The sequence below is a fragment of the Astatotilapia calliptera genome, chromosome 1, assembly GCF_964374335.1.
Source record: "Astatotilapia calliptera chromosome 1, fAstCal68.1, whole genome shotgun sequence".
Taxonomy (NCBI): Eukaryota; Metazoa; Chordata; class Actinopteri; order Cichliformes; family Cichlidae; genus Astatotilapia; species Astatotilapia calliptera.
Genome location: NC_137422.1, coordinates 32726810 through 32741967, shown reverse-complemented (window position 1 = coordinate 32741967; position 15158 = coordinate 32726810). Strand labels below are relative to the sequence as shown.

General features: G+C 37.7%; 1 long non-coding RNA gene across 1 annotated transcript in view; it reads right to left on the bottom strand.

Moving 5' to 3' along the window:
* Positions 1–498: 498 nt before the first annotated feature.
* LOC113025708 (uncharacterized) overlaps positions 499–15158 on the bottom strand; it is a 29772-nt gene continuing 15112 nt past the window's right edge. Inside the window, exons 4-6 of the long non-coding RNA XR_003272829.2 lie at positions 11351–11445; positions 10173–10294; positions 499–2046 (exon numbers count right to left, since the gene is read on the bottom strand). This is a non-coding gene — a long non-coding RNA (uncharacterized LOC113025708). The remainder of the gene's footprint in view (positions 2047–10172; positions 10295–11350; positions 11446–15158) is intronic.

The following is a 15158-nucleotide window of genomic DNA, read 5'->3' as shown; positions in this document are numbered from 1 at the left end:
TTTCATCAGACCAGCTCTAGGAAGATGGTTCCAGCAGTCTTCCATTTATGGATGATGGAGTCCACTGTGCTCACTGCCTTCACTGTTGAAGAAATTTTTCCGTACACTTCCTCAGACCCTCAATGCAAGTCTCAGAGGTTTACAGACAATTCCTTGGACTTCATGGCTTGGTTTGTGCTTTGATATGCACTGTCACCTATGGGACCTTATATACAAAGGTGTGTCTTTAGAAATCATGCTCATTCAACTGAATTTGCCACAGGTGTACTCCAAGCAAGTTGTGGAAACATCTGACAGATGACCAGTGGAAACAGGATGCAACTGAACTCAGTTCTGAGTGTCAGTGTGAATACTTGTGTAGGCATCATATTTTTTTTATTTTTATTTTTTATTTAAAATACATTTGCAAAAATTTCAAACAATAGTTTTTCATGTTATGGGGTACTGTGTGTACAATTTTGAGGCAAAAATTAATTTAATCCATTTTGGAATTGAGGCTGTAAAGCGAAGCACTGTGAATACCTTCCGGGCGCACTATATATCTTTGTACTGCCAAATCATACAGTCGTGACTTATAAGTTGTCCATGATAGAAGAAAGGGTAGGTAACTGGAAAACCAACAGAACAGAACAGACCCCCTCCCCCAATATGATTAAAAATGGCTAACACTTTTACTACACAATAAACACTTGATTAGAGTTGCAGAGAACACTGTGAGACTCAGTGATATCTTAATGCAGTACTGAGAGTAAGCTAACCCCCTCTGGTAGCAATTAAGGCTGTCACAGGTTATGATTTATAGCCTTTGTTTACAGTGTTTAAAAGGAGAGACAGATTTCAAAACATCATTTTAGGGTATAAATAAATAATTGGGTTTAACCTTAATGCTAATTCAGAGTAAAGACTTTTGCAGTTGTCTGAAAAGGTTCAATAATCGAACAGCAAAAACATTTCTCATCTTTACCATGAAATTATGTCCGTTTTATATACCCACTCATACATCTTCACTTGACAGATTTAAGCCAACTGTGACAATTACTGGATACAAATACAGAAGTGGTTTGGAATTTCCTCTTCTGAAAATGATGGAAATACAACATCTCGAGTGTACGCATTTTTAACTGCACGCAATACATAATCGTAGGAAAGCATAATTTCCAAACTATCAAAGATTTCAAATAGGGAGACAGAAGGAGAATTTAAGTTACTATAAAAACAGAATCTGTGGAAATCTACTTTGCTTCAGATTCATTTTTATATGCCAGATGTTACTTTGAGAAAAGTCTGCAGGCAACATTTTTTCTTGGCTTTTCCCTGTATGAAAACAAACCAACTGTTTGTAAAATGTCTGCCTCCCTGTCTGATACTTCTCAGACATGTTTGGCTGACACTGGAGTCAATGAGTCGATTGAAGCTTGTATTCCACAGTGAAGGCATTTAGATGAGACTCAGACTCATACTATACTGTGAACAAGGAGTACATCCATCTCTAGTAATGGACTTGTGCTGTTCTACAGCTGTAAAGGGGACTTCAAGATAACCCCATTTGTCCCATTTGTGAGCCACTGGGATTAAAAAAACTGTTTGATTATTTTAAAATTCTACAATCAATGGAATCTGTTATTGCTTTTCTAGGTATACACGACATCAACACCTAAAACTTTTCTTCATCAGGACACAGACAAATATAGCAAACACAGTTTGTCTTTTGTAACATTCATAAAAGCTTTGATTAACAGATAATGCACCTTTTCTTTCTTGGGAAAAAGCACCACCTGTTTTTTCTGATCCAAGCAGCATTAGAGACTTTTTTACAGGATCCCCAGTGCTTCTTACATGTCCGGAGTGGCTTGGCTGTGGGTTAGCCAGGACTACTGAAACATCCTTTCACTCCCAAATCACACTAAACCTCTCCCCCTGTTTAACAAATTGCTTGAAGCACAGAATCTCTTGTCTTGGGAAGGCTTGATCAAGCTTTGAAGTCTGCAGGTCAGTGTAAGGCCAGCATTTGAAGTCACTGACGAGGTTGGACTGAGCTTATTTTCTCTGGAGAAGGCACAAAATACAACGTGAGCAAAGACATGCACGCTTCTATTTCCAGTAGGTTATTCCCTTAAATTGTTAAACCATATTCACCAAAATCTTTCATGTTTAATCAAAGTAAATGATCTGACACAAGCAAAGGTCAAAGATAAAGAGGATGTTAAATCCATGCCATCAGCGTGAGTGACAATAAAGGCCATTAAGAAACAGTTATCTGGTACACAGTTGAACATACTGGGTAAGTATATGAATAGTTATTCATATTTAATTTTTTTTCCTTTTTTCCTTCCTTCCTCGTGATTTTTCTTTGGCAACATTATTAGTCTCAAATGCTAAAAACATGCAAGAAAGTGAAGAGAAGAATGACATAGCTCTAAATCTTATCCAGACAAGTCATCTAAAACATCTTTTATTTACATCTTAAGTAGGGATCGGTACCGGTATCCGGTGCCAATATGGCTAGGTGAACTAGCAAACACCGTCGTAGTTACATGCGGCTGTCTTCTTGTTTGATGGCAGATACTCCCTTCACCCTGGCCAAAAAGGCTAAAATGACCAAAGAAGAAGTGGAAAACAGCTGAACATGAGAGGTTTTTGGACCAATTTTGTGTTCTTCATTCTTTAAGCACCGGTTCGAGCACCGTTTAAGTACCGGCACCGTTTCAAAAGTATCGGTTTAGTACTGGTATCAGATAAAACCTAAACGATACCCATCCCTAATCTTAAGCACATCTGCCCTATGCTATGTGGCTGATATTTTTTCAGGTTAGTTATTTAAAAATCCAGAGACTCAAATACTTTAGTGATAATAAGATACTTTGATGACTCCCAAGCACTCTGCTGGTTCTCTCCGTACTACCTTTTTCTGGTTTTGTTTGAGACTTTTGTAGGTCTTAAGAGGAGAGCCCACCTGTTGTTACTTGGCTATTTTTTTTTAAGGCTTGTCGCTAACATTCTCTCTCTCTCGCTCCTCCCCAGTTAGTTAGGGTTTTGTTCACTTTCTTTCAGATACTTCCATCCAGCCATTCATTCATCCATCCATCCATCATCTAACATTCAACCAAGTTACAGTGGGCCGGGAGCCTATCCTCACTGAGTTGAATTTAATTAAATACAGTACGTTTTGGTTATTTAAACCCCATCATCTGTGTGGTCTCCCTGTTTAGCATGATAGCACATGCATATAAATATTACATAACTACACAATTACAGATGAATTACAGATGTAGCCAAAGTGCTGATAAATGTGGTGTAGCCACCAAAATAACTGTCACAAGTCAAAGGTTGTCGAAGCCACTTATGGTCTCTCAGTGGTTGCTGGGCACGGAGTGCCTGGGTGAATGATTCTCTTATGGCAGCGAGCAGGGAATGATTCGTGAGAGCTAAGGTCACAGGCACATGATGAGGCTAATTAGTCTTGCTTTGCACTCTACTCGCTAATTATTTGCTTCCGTAATTATGCTCTTAATACCACCCCACCCTTCTGAACTGATGTTGCCCATCCTGGTATCCTGCCTGTAGCTACAAAAACACTCCATAAATTTGTAGTTAAGGTGGTGAAAAAAATGGAATCACATAGTTTGATCTGTGACAGCTGTTTCAGAGCTGTTGAAGTGTTGCTTCGCACCACCCTGACCCTGCACCATCCTGCTTTCACTGGCTATGAGTTTTTAAGAACTTAAAATCTTCTTCGCAACACATCCCTTACTGCAGGAAATCACACAGAAAAGTGGAAGGAGGTGGAGACAGGAGGGAGTGGAATCATTAAGTGACTCGTTAATTCTACATAATCAGTCTTTCAGACACTTTTCTGACACTTCCTCTGAGTATGTTTCATACTGTTAACAAGCCAGCTTGCTAGAGCTTGGCAGAAACTGCAGCACTGGCAATGTTTAGCAGCAGCCTCAGATTTTGTGATGGTTGGGTACCCAACATGAGGGGAGTGAGACAGAGATAGACCCAGAAGGGGGAAAAATGCTGTAGTAGCAGGAGAAGGCAGGCTGAAGACCCCTGGGCTCAAATAGAGCTAGATTTACCCTCATGTGCTAGTCTGTAGGAGCCACGGTCATTGATTGAGGCTGGAGAGCCATGGAAGCCGCCATTTAGGCTGGAGCAATACAACTGTGATGGTATTGATTGATGAGGCTGGCCCTGTTAATATTATTTATGGTGGGGGGTACATAGCTCTCTGGAAGAGTAAGCCTCTCTATAATAAGTAGTAATTGATGGCATGGGAGGCCAAGGCTCGCTCACCCGGCCTTCCCCCTACTCACTGACCCCAGTCCCGTGAAAGTCAGATGGATTGCTTCTAACACAGTTATGATTGATATTATCAGATTACATAACGCACTACAGAAGCCTTGTGGGCCTACTCAAGTGGGCACATTGATTTTTGATTAGGATGCCACTCAACACATCTTGGAAGAAGCTGGGAAAATATATCGTGCAGATCAGGCAGCTTTTCGAGATTCCTTGAGGGATTTTGCTCATTGTATAGAGGGTATAATCTCCCATGGGTATAACAATTATGCTGTTACTCTGATTACAATGCAGAAAACAGAAAAAGCTGTTTCAAAAAGCAGGAGGCTGGCAATACAGGGAATTATGATAGAAATCATATTTAATTATGTGCTTGTACTTGTTGTTACTGGTGTGAAATTTACAGTTGAGTTAACCTTGTAATGGGAGACTACAAAGTGGACAACAGAAGTTGTAAAAGTCCCTACAATTTCATTTGTAATTTTCATTAGATGTACACTAAAATGAAAGCACAAGGTCTTCTTCCATGTGGCTCGTTTGTCAAAATGGATTTGAAACAGTAAAATCACAAAAATTAAAAAGAAGTTTTTATCTTTCATTAATAAATGATAAATAATGAAAGTCAAGAATCCTTCAAAAATACACTTCTGAATTTAAAACAGAGGTGGCTTTCTAAAAGTACCTGCAGAGTAAATGGCTCCACTGTTGCGTGACCACGTTTGGAGTTATCCCCCTCCCTCTCAAAAAAGTTGCTCAATTATTGCAGACAGATGGACAACATCCAGCAGATCTCAAAAGGTTTCAATGAGTGAGACGCAATTTTCTTTTGCAGCTCGAAGTAAGATAAAATCAAAATTTGTATGAAAAAACATAGTGTTTCCCTTGTGGCCCATCACAGCTTGTACTTGCACATGGTGTTAAGGTGCTGGTTAAGAGAGAAACATATGTGTACCTGAGAAAGTGTGATGAAGACTGTGATTAATGTCTCCTCATGACTTTTTTGACACCTTTGGCATAATGACTCCTTATTTTAGAAATGGATAATTATCACTTAATTGCACTTCAGAATTTTGTCACTGACATTTTTTTCTTACTGACAGGGTCATATTCAGCTTGCATGACAGCTGTGTCGTATGTGGAATCTTTAATTTTCAGTCTGATGGCACCTAAATACAGGCAGCAAAGAAATATCAGTGAGGCAGCTGTGTGACCCCTGGCTGACCAGAAGGACCAGGAACAAGGCAGGAGTTATGTAGCTAGGAAATACATCTTAACGTAGAGGCCATGGTACAACAGTACTGCTTATTCAAAACCACAATATTTCCAGATTCTACCGGGGCTGACGTGAAAGGAAAACAACACAAAGCTAAAGAAAACCTGGGGTGGTATTTTTGTTAAATTCTTGAACTTGGTTATGAACACACTTTTACTTTTACCTTTATGAAATACTATAAATTTCTGTTGGATTTTTAAAACTTAAAATGTAAAAAAACCCAAAAACCCTTACTTTTCTTGAGTTAAAATTCAAAAAAACAATATTAAATATCTTTGTTTTACATTTTTCTTCCTTTGTTTCCCTTCTACCTCTATTTCATCAACAGACAGGCATGATAAGAACCTCTTCCTTTTTCAACTTGGTCAGTAAATTAAAAGATGAATTAGAAACAGACTTGTAAATATGATAATAACAAATTGTTCCCCCCTGTGCTCTTCTGTCTTTTTTATTGCATGTGTGGGCAATCTTCCAGATAGAACTGAATTGATTTGTTTAATGATCTTCAATCCCTCCAACGCTTTTCCCTCATTCTCAAACAGCCTGCCTCTAACCCCTCAGCATCTAACACCCTAACCCCCTGCCTCTTTATCCCACCCTCACTCTCATCAGAACAGAGTAAAGCTGTGAATATGAACATTATGAGCTTTGGGTTCAAAACTTAATGGTTCACAAATCAGCCGCTATGGATTTTATGCTACTCCAATCAATAGTTGGTGGAAGGGGGGTTCATGATTTCTAGCTTTCAAATATACTCCTGCTTCTAATTCATATCAACGAGTTTAAACTGGCACTGGTGATCCGGAATAATTGGATGTAATAGGAAATAAAACCTATTATTCAAGTGGGAGTGCAATGTTGTGAGGTTCTTACTTCTATGCTCTCTGATTCTAATGCACTATCAGATCCAGCAAAGCACTTAACACATATGCAACTTTAAACTTGATGTATTTTTTTTACATTGCGCTTTTACAGCAATTAAACAGATTGCTGTAAAAGCTTTCTACACATAAATAAATTGAGAGAAATTATTAGCCATCTCTGCATTTTTGCACTGCTTTATGGGGAAAATCACTATATTATAGTCACTATATAGTATATTTGACTTGCAAATGAACTCATCAAAGCTTATTTTCAACAAAACACCCCTCGAAACTTTTTTGCAAGCAAAATATAAAGGAACCATCCTGTAACACACACACACACACACACACACCCCTGCATCCACGTTTTCCCCTATAAATTTAAGGAATACTTGTTTATTGTATTTGTCTTAAAGTTACCAATGATTTCTTCATAATGCATTCTTATGCTTTTTATGTCAGGTATTGTAACAAAAATATTTTATCCCTTCAGATACTGTGTCAACAGCTAATATTTCATTTGCTTTTTAGGTATAATGAAGCAGCTAATAAAAAACAAATTAAAAAAACAAAACACAAGTGCGAGAAACAAAAAATCCTGCACAACCGAACATGTACAGTTTAAAATTATAACAATTTTCTGAGATTAAGATGCCCCTGACCAGTATTATTAATACAAGTGTTCCATCTTGTGAAACTCTAACAGTTATGTTAAAGTCTGTGCACAGCAGCTCCTGTCAAAAGTGTGAGTATGACCAAACTGTTCCCAGTTTGACTTCCTCATCTATGCAGGAGACTTCTTGATGATGGCCAAACGGCAAAAAGAAACACAGGGCTGTTCACTACAGGACGGCCTCACATGATTAATGACCTCCAATTAGGGCCTGGATGGCAGATTTCGTGGGTTCCTACTGCCCACGCCGCCCCCGACCAATGATGATCTTTCTGAGGCATGCATCAACAGCTTAACTCTCTTACATCAACAACATCCCAAACTTGAACAAGACAGCGCAGGAAAGGTTTACTAAGGACAAGTTTAATCTCCACTCCTTAGCATCTGTAGAATGATATAATTTTTCTTCAATGGGTAACAAAGCTAAGCCTAGTCACACTAAGGATGTTGCAGAATTGTTAGATCTTTCAGGGGAAGGCTGATTTCTTCCTTTCATTCAATTTGTTCATGTAGGAATAACTATTCTAGTGCTTTAAAAATAGATGTGCACTTAAAAACAAGGTTTCTAAGTAAATACCATTCTGCATAGCCTTTCTAGGTTCGGTGAAAGTCACATAAAACCTAAAATGTAATTTAAAATAAACGTGCAAATATTTAAGTTAGATCCTCAAGAGCTGTGACTGGTCAACTTGAGCTGTTTGTATTTCACCTATCATCAGCTGCCAGTAAAATTATTTCCACTGCAAACCTTCCATCTACATGTAGTACCAGATGGTAAAAACGTCAAGATTTTTCAGTGTATATAAGTAGTTCCAGTTTATAGCTGGAGGAAGTTGCAACAGAGTGTCTAGAATAACATAACAGGCAAAAAATAGATCCTATTACAAATTAATTTATTGAAAAGTTAAGTATTATTAGTTAAGATGAACCAAGATTAAAATTCTTATATGTGCTCTTTATAAATTTAAATGTGCATCTACACATCTGCAATTATTTGTAGTACTGTTATTGTTATGCTACAAGCCCATATAATATGTACCTACCTACAGTATATCATAAGTAGTATTATTACACCACTACTATTATATATTTTTTTTCTGCTGTTAGGTTTTAACACTTGCTTTTATTTGTTAATGTAACTGATGATTATTTATGTGTATTATAATGATCTAATAAATACGTGAATGTCTGAATGTACTATATAAGCCATCTGAAAAATAGCATCTGAATATCTTATTAAGGTTTTAGTCTTGATTTTAGCGTACCAATCAGTTAATAACTATTCTCTTTCACAAGGTACTTCCATTTGGGCCATACTCTGCCTGCTGGAATTTGTTCAAGGCTGGCAGACCCACTTTTGTTCATGGAGATTTGACTTTGACTCAGCCCGCCAAAACCACTCAGTTATTAAGACCTGGAAAAGGCTTCAATGGGTGGGGGGAAAGGAAAAAAAATCTGAAAACAATTAAACACAAACCGCGTTTGTACTTGGAAAGGGGTGGTTGTTGTATCCAATCCCGGAGAATTTATGGGATGCCATGGAAGTGTCATTAAAAAGAGAAAGGATGCGAGAACAGCTGTTTTCTGTGATGGCTCACACTGTTTACCATGATTTTTTTTTTCTACAAGACTGTGTCAGACTTACCACAACCCTCCCCAGCAGCCGGATAAGCTTTCCTCACATGGTGCACATATGAAAGAGTTAAATTACAGTACTATATATAATAGTGTGCAAAAGTTTTAGATACTTTAAATATTTGGATTCTTATCCAAGCAGAGCGACTAAGGATGTATCTGATTGATCTGAAATTCATTTACAGAATTACACAACTGACCTACACCTGCTAAGTATCATGTATAACTGAAGTGCATGTAGAGAAATTGGTTTGTTTTTTGGGGATAGAACTGATAGAAAGCATTCACGACATCATTTGTAAAAACATTCCAAATTTAGTGTCTAATAGCTTTTGCAAAATATTGTAACTGTATAAGACAGATATAAGCCACAATGTCTTCTCCTACATTGATTCATTTGTGTGTATGCTACTGTACAAATGTTTGCCACAAAACGGACAGTAAGGTTGCAGAAAATGGACAACTGTATGTACAGAATTGTATGCTTTAAAGAAGCTACCTGGCGTTCAGGCAAAGTGGAATAAGATGATATGAGTGGCCAAGCATGAGATAAAAAAGGCAGAAAGACAGAGGCAGAGAGAGACAGTGTGCCAGAGGAACGTGATTAAGTCTGTTTATGGAGTCCTATCACTGCCACACAAGAGCAGGACCACCTGCAGTCTGGAAGTCATTACGCCAGGGTCACGGGATATCCTACATGTAAACTCTGAGTCACTTCACCTCAAATTGGGTGTAAAGATCCCATTTCCTCCCATCGACAAACTGAACCACCTGCAGGGTGATAGGATATGATGCTGCTGGGGTCTATGGCCTTTACCATTGTTCTGTCCTACTGCTACATTTAACAGAAGCTGTTGATTGGTCAATTAGTCAACTCCTAGTGTAAAATTCCTGAGCACCATGCAACACCCAAATATGAAAAGACTCAAAATTATCTCTAATTTTGATCTGTATGCTTGTATGTAGAGGTAATCAATGTAAGTTACTTATTACAATATTTGTCTTTGACATTGTAGTCAACTCAAATTCATTTTTGTCTAATCTGTGTCTAATTAAAGAATGTTTGTTATTGGAATGTCAGTAGAAGTGAATTAAATATGGCATATCTGCAGGTTCCAGATGTATTTTTCTCTAACAAGTTTTTCTAACAATACATTTACAATTTATTTTCTGATATTCAAAATTCTCCCTATATAGCTTTTTGGCTATATAGGGAGTGGTAGTCATAATTCCTGTTTTAGAAGCAGATACAATGTCTAAATTATATTGCAATTTTATAAAGAATTAATCTCTAGGGGATGAACATCAGCCACTGTTATTCCTCTAAATAAAAATGAGTAAAATATCATACCCAACCAGAGCTCTGACAATAAACAAAGGAGTGCTAACGCGAAACAGTCTCATATTTGCTGTGTACACTTCTCACCTATCCTGTGACTTGAAGGCAGATGAGTTAACGGTGTGTTGAGTTAGATTGATGCATCCCCTCTCACTGACAGTTCTGAATCATGGCTCTAAGCACACACACCAGCAGCAGCTCTGGAATGTCTGATAAAATGATATTAATTCCACACATTAATGAGATTAATGAATCAGAGCAACTCAAAGCAGAGAAACCAGCTTTTCCTTTTTGTCTGGCCCTGAAATAATAACACAAAGGTAATTATAGTGCATCCATCAATCTGCTGCCGGACAGTCTAATTATCTGAGCATTTCTGAAGTGCTCTCACTTCTTTGCACCCATTTGTAATGTGTGATATGTTATTTTTTCATTAATGGAGAGCTCATCTGCAGCTCTTCCTGCATGTTACAGTGGCTACCTGTCAGAAGCTGAGAGGGCTATGATTGAGAGCTGAGGGCCTGAAGATTGAGAGATCCAAAATTTCCATGATGGATGAAGATGTCATACTGCTAAGAGGTACACATCATCGACTCATCGTGCATCTTGACAAAGCACTCTTATCCTCCGAAGGGAATAATGAGCATGCTGACAGCACATCCCCTATAATCAATGGCTTTCAAATGAGGAATCAACTCAACTAATTAAACAAATAATTTCTTCAAACTACCATAGAGTTGTGAGTTTGTCTTTTACTGTCTTTTGCCTCCAAATATAGAGGTAATAACATATCATTCAGGACTCCACACTAAACAACACTACGTTTTTTGGGGGGTTGAAACATTTTCCATAATCTAAATAAAGATTTGCCCTGCAGATTTAGCTCAATTCAAAATCACCTAATTAGCTATGCTTATGGTTTTCTTGATATTTCAATGATACAAGGTTGAAAACCCCAATTTACACTTTGTCTGTTTACAAATAGTCTTCCAACAAATCTGACCTTTCCTTAGTATAAGATGCGTGGATGGGAAAACATTGTTTTTAAGTATTTTAATTAAGAATTGAATCACTGTTAACATGATAACCCTGGGACAGTCTGTGTTATTGTGATTTCCTAATACATAGGACCTCTGTCTATCATTCAGCCGCCTCTCCAGTGTGTCACTCATCCTACAGCTGAACAACAACTCCACTTTTCTGGACTGCTGCTGGTCATTGTTTTACTATCTGAAAGATCAACTGTGAGCTTGAAGGTCACTTACCTGAAGTAGGCTGTGAAATGATTCATAGGCAACCAATGCAAACTTTCCAGGGCTACAAAGCAAAATAACGAATACCTTCTCCAGCCATAGGCCATCTGTGAGACAAAAGAGTCAGTTGTGTGGTGACCTGGCTAGCATACACAAGGTGGGACAGGCTGGTGCTAGACGATTAGGACTAACTGAACTTAACTAACTGAAATATTAATATACATAACCTTTTTTAACATGGAATCCTCAAGATTAGTCAAAACAGCAGATCAAATGCAAAATTAAGACCATTCGAGGTGCAAGGCTGTCAGATCACTTGGACATATTTTGACAAGATCATATTCAATATAGTTCATAAGTGCAAATCTCAGCTAGGTAAAAAACAACAACAACAACAACACACATGTGCACATGCTGATATGATGGCCATTTGTGAACTTCCATGAGATTCCCAAAACACATGAACTGATTGAACTACCCAGGTGTGTTAACTAGTGAAATATCTTTTTTCTCTTATTTTGAAAGTTCATCCACAGATGGGTCCAAGTCACTCTGCCCAGAGGTTTTGTATGTAATTTGGCTGCCTCTCCAGAGGTCTTTCCTCAGAGTAAAAACAGACTCTGTCGCAGGCTGGAGGACCACTCTAACCACAACCTGCATCAGGTGGAGAACTGCTTCATGCACCAATACACAAAGCCCACTGAGGCCGCAGAGCACAATCAGGGCTACCATCACGGCCCAAGACGGTGAAGCTAGAGTCTTATAAGGACAGAATCATAGAATAGCAGTCACTATTACACTAATAATTATTTCCACATAGTATATACTTATATATTGGTTTATTGTGTCACGCGCCCCTTAGTACCAGCACAATGCAGTACCCCATCAGTCAAAAACAGCATATATCATTTAAACTTGCTGCTCAAGTTTAAAGGTATGAAAAGTATATGACCAATCCAGTGACCAATTTGTTTGTTGACAGCAGCTTACAAACAGAAACATTTCAATGAATTATTCATCTTTGTTGAAATATAACTACGAAATGTTTGAATTCAAAGAATAAAAGTAATACAACCTACAACACCAAACACCTGAATTTCTCTAAGACCAATTGCTTAAACCACAACCAGAACTCCACCTCTCTCAAACAAATTCTTCAACTCCATCATCTGGACTTTAATGGAGTTCCAAAACAATAATAATTACATGAGATGACTGAGGCATAACAAGGTTTGGCTCAGCCTGCCCTCCGTCCTAACTAATTGTGCAGTGTACAGAGAGCCACTTCCTGGAGCTTCCTCACTAATGGCTCCACACGATTGATATTTCAGAGAAAAAAAATGTCCCCAGCTGTCCAAATAACCGAGTTTAAATCCTTTCCCCCTTTTATTTTAAATTTCTACACTGAGACGGCCAGAAACTCATCCTACCTTATGTGTCACACAGAGACTCCATAGTTAACCTACATTTCCATCTGTTTCTCTGAGTAACTATGTTCCTTTACACCTGAACAAACTATTTCACAAACTACATCTGTTACATTTCTTTGACCCATTGTTTAAGGAGGATGGAGCTGTCTGAGTTTCCATTAGCTCAAAAAATGAATAGAGAAATGCCTTTAAAAGCTCTTATACACGGAGCACACCACAAATCATTTGACAGACAATGTTATGATGTGTCTCCTGTCTCACTGCAGGGCCTTGCTTGAGGGCAGAGTCCCCCATCTGATAAACACTCCTTTAGTTCTCTATAGCTGCCTAGCTGTAGCCTAGGGGGGAGTAAAGAGGAAAATGTACTGTGATCTTAGAGCTGTAGAATAAGCCATAGACAGGTTAATGGTAATATCATGGAGTGGTCTCCACTTTAATTTCAATAAACTCATTAAAATTTGAGACAAGTCGCTCTGTTTGATTCAAACATCTTGTAAAAAGCTCATAAATGTCCTTTTCTTTTTATAAACAGTGGGGTCAGTTACTTATCGGGTATGGCAGAGGGATGCTATTGAAAAGTGGTTCTCATCTTTGTTTTTACATAGAGGCAGAACAGCTGACAATAAAGTCAACAAATTAAGTTGAATATAAATCAAGACCTAGAAATTTTCCTCTCAGTGCCACACAGGGTCTTACTTGTACATGCACACACACAACATAATGGCATTTAGACACATCATGTTTTTTTATGTTTCTGGTATTTATATGTGCAAGAAATCTGAAAGATAAAGGCCTTTTTGCACAACTTCTTGGTATGACAGTCAAAGGAATAAAATTGAGAGCCTACCATCTCTTGTTAATCAGTTGTAGGCCACTAGAGAGTGGAAAAACTTCCTACATTAAGATTACACTCAAATATAGCAGTTTGTTTATTTGACAAACAAAATATCACCAGTTTGCAAAATCCTTAATAAGTCTAAATGTACAAAAATCTGATTTTCTTCTTTGTACGCACAAATATTTTTATGCTATATGAAGGAGCATTTTGCCATAGGATGCCAATATACATGCATATGCCAATGTCTCTTTTAGACTTTCCAACAAACACAAAACCATTTAACTCTGAATTTACCACTAAAGGTGATATTTGGGCTTAATCTATTATCTATAATCAATCTGCCATAAAACAACATCCACACTGATGACACAGGTAATCATCTTTTCTGTCTATCTGATTTGAAACCATGGATAAAAAGATTTCTTTTTCTAATATTAATGAACTGATGAATGTGAATAAATGAATTAATAGTATTTTTAATTATTATTGATAAAATATTTTATTTCAATGTATTTAGTCATTATTTCTTTATTTATGTGCCATCTTAATATTTTATACCAATTCTTCACTAAGCCACTTATGGCCATGTTCCCAAATAACATTTATTTGCTTTTTATATGATCAAAAACAAAGTCTTTGAATAATATAGACATTGTGACACACTATAACAGTAGTTACATTTATGTAGATGCCATATGGATATGAGACACAACAACAAAACACAACTTGTTGTATCTCACAAAGTGAATGTGACAGATCCAAATATCCCATGGGAACACCTAATACTGTGGTAAGGGACCCGCTTTCTTTACTATACTATGAACAATTCACCTCATCCAAGACTATAGCATCTCTAAGTTGGGTTATTCTTTCCCGTGTCTGATAGATCACCTCCCTAGCTTGAATTGTGTGGTTTGAGGCAATTTCATTTTCCAGCCTCGCTCAGAAGTTATCTAAATGGATTGTACAATAATCCGTTATGCCCTGAAACCACACAGAAAATAATTATTCTGTGTTCAAATGTTTGACAGGAAAAATTAGTAACAATCACCAAGAGAGCAGGTGTTTTTCTTTTTCCTTCTCTTTTCCCCCCTCCCTGAGTGCCCGCAGCAGAAAAGGTTGTGTACAAGGCTAGTATTGATTTTAAAACCATTTGACAAAGGATAAATAAGACGGGAGAGGAGGGAGGCCTTAGCCATGAGCTTTTTGATCAATCAACATGTCACAGCTGGAACTAAATTCAATTCTTATTTATCAAAATCCCCTGCTTGGTTAGAATGCTATGCAACAATGCTTTTCAGACACCCTGAAAAGTCCTTAGAGCCACAAGCATCACTGTCACCTGCATAGATTTCATGACGGAAATACTTTGCTGTGAAATCTTTATCATGTGAAGACAATAAATTCATTTGAATTGCATGAGGTCACCTATATACAGAGATGTCAGACACCCTACATTTTGTTCTTACATACACGATTTCAGATGTCAGAACATGTAAACTGCTGGTGAATGAAATAATATGCCAAAACATGTAGTTGCCGCTGTGTAGGT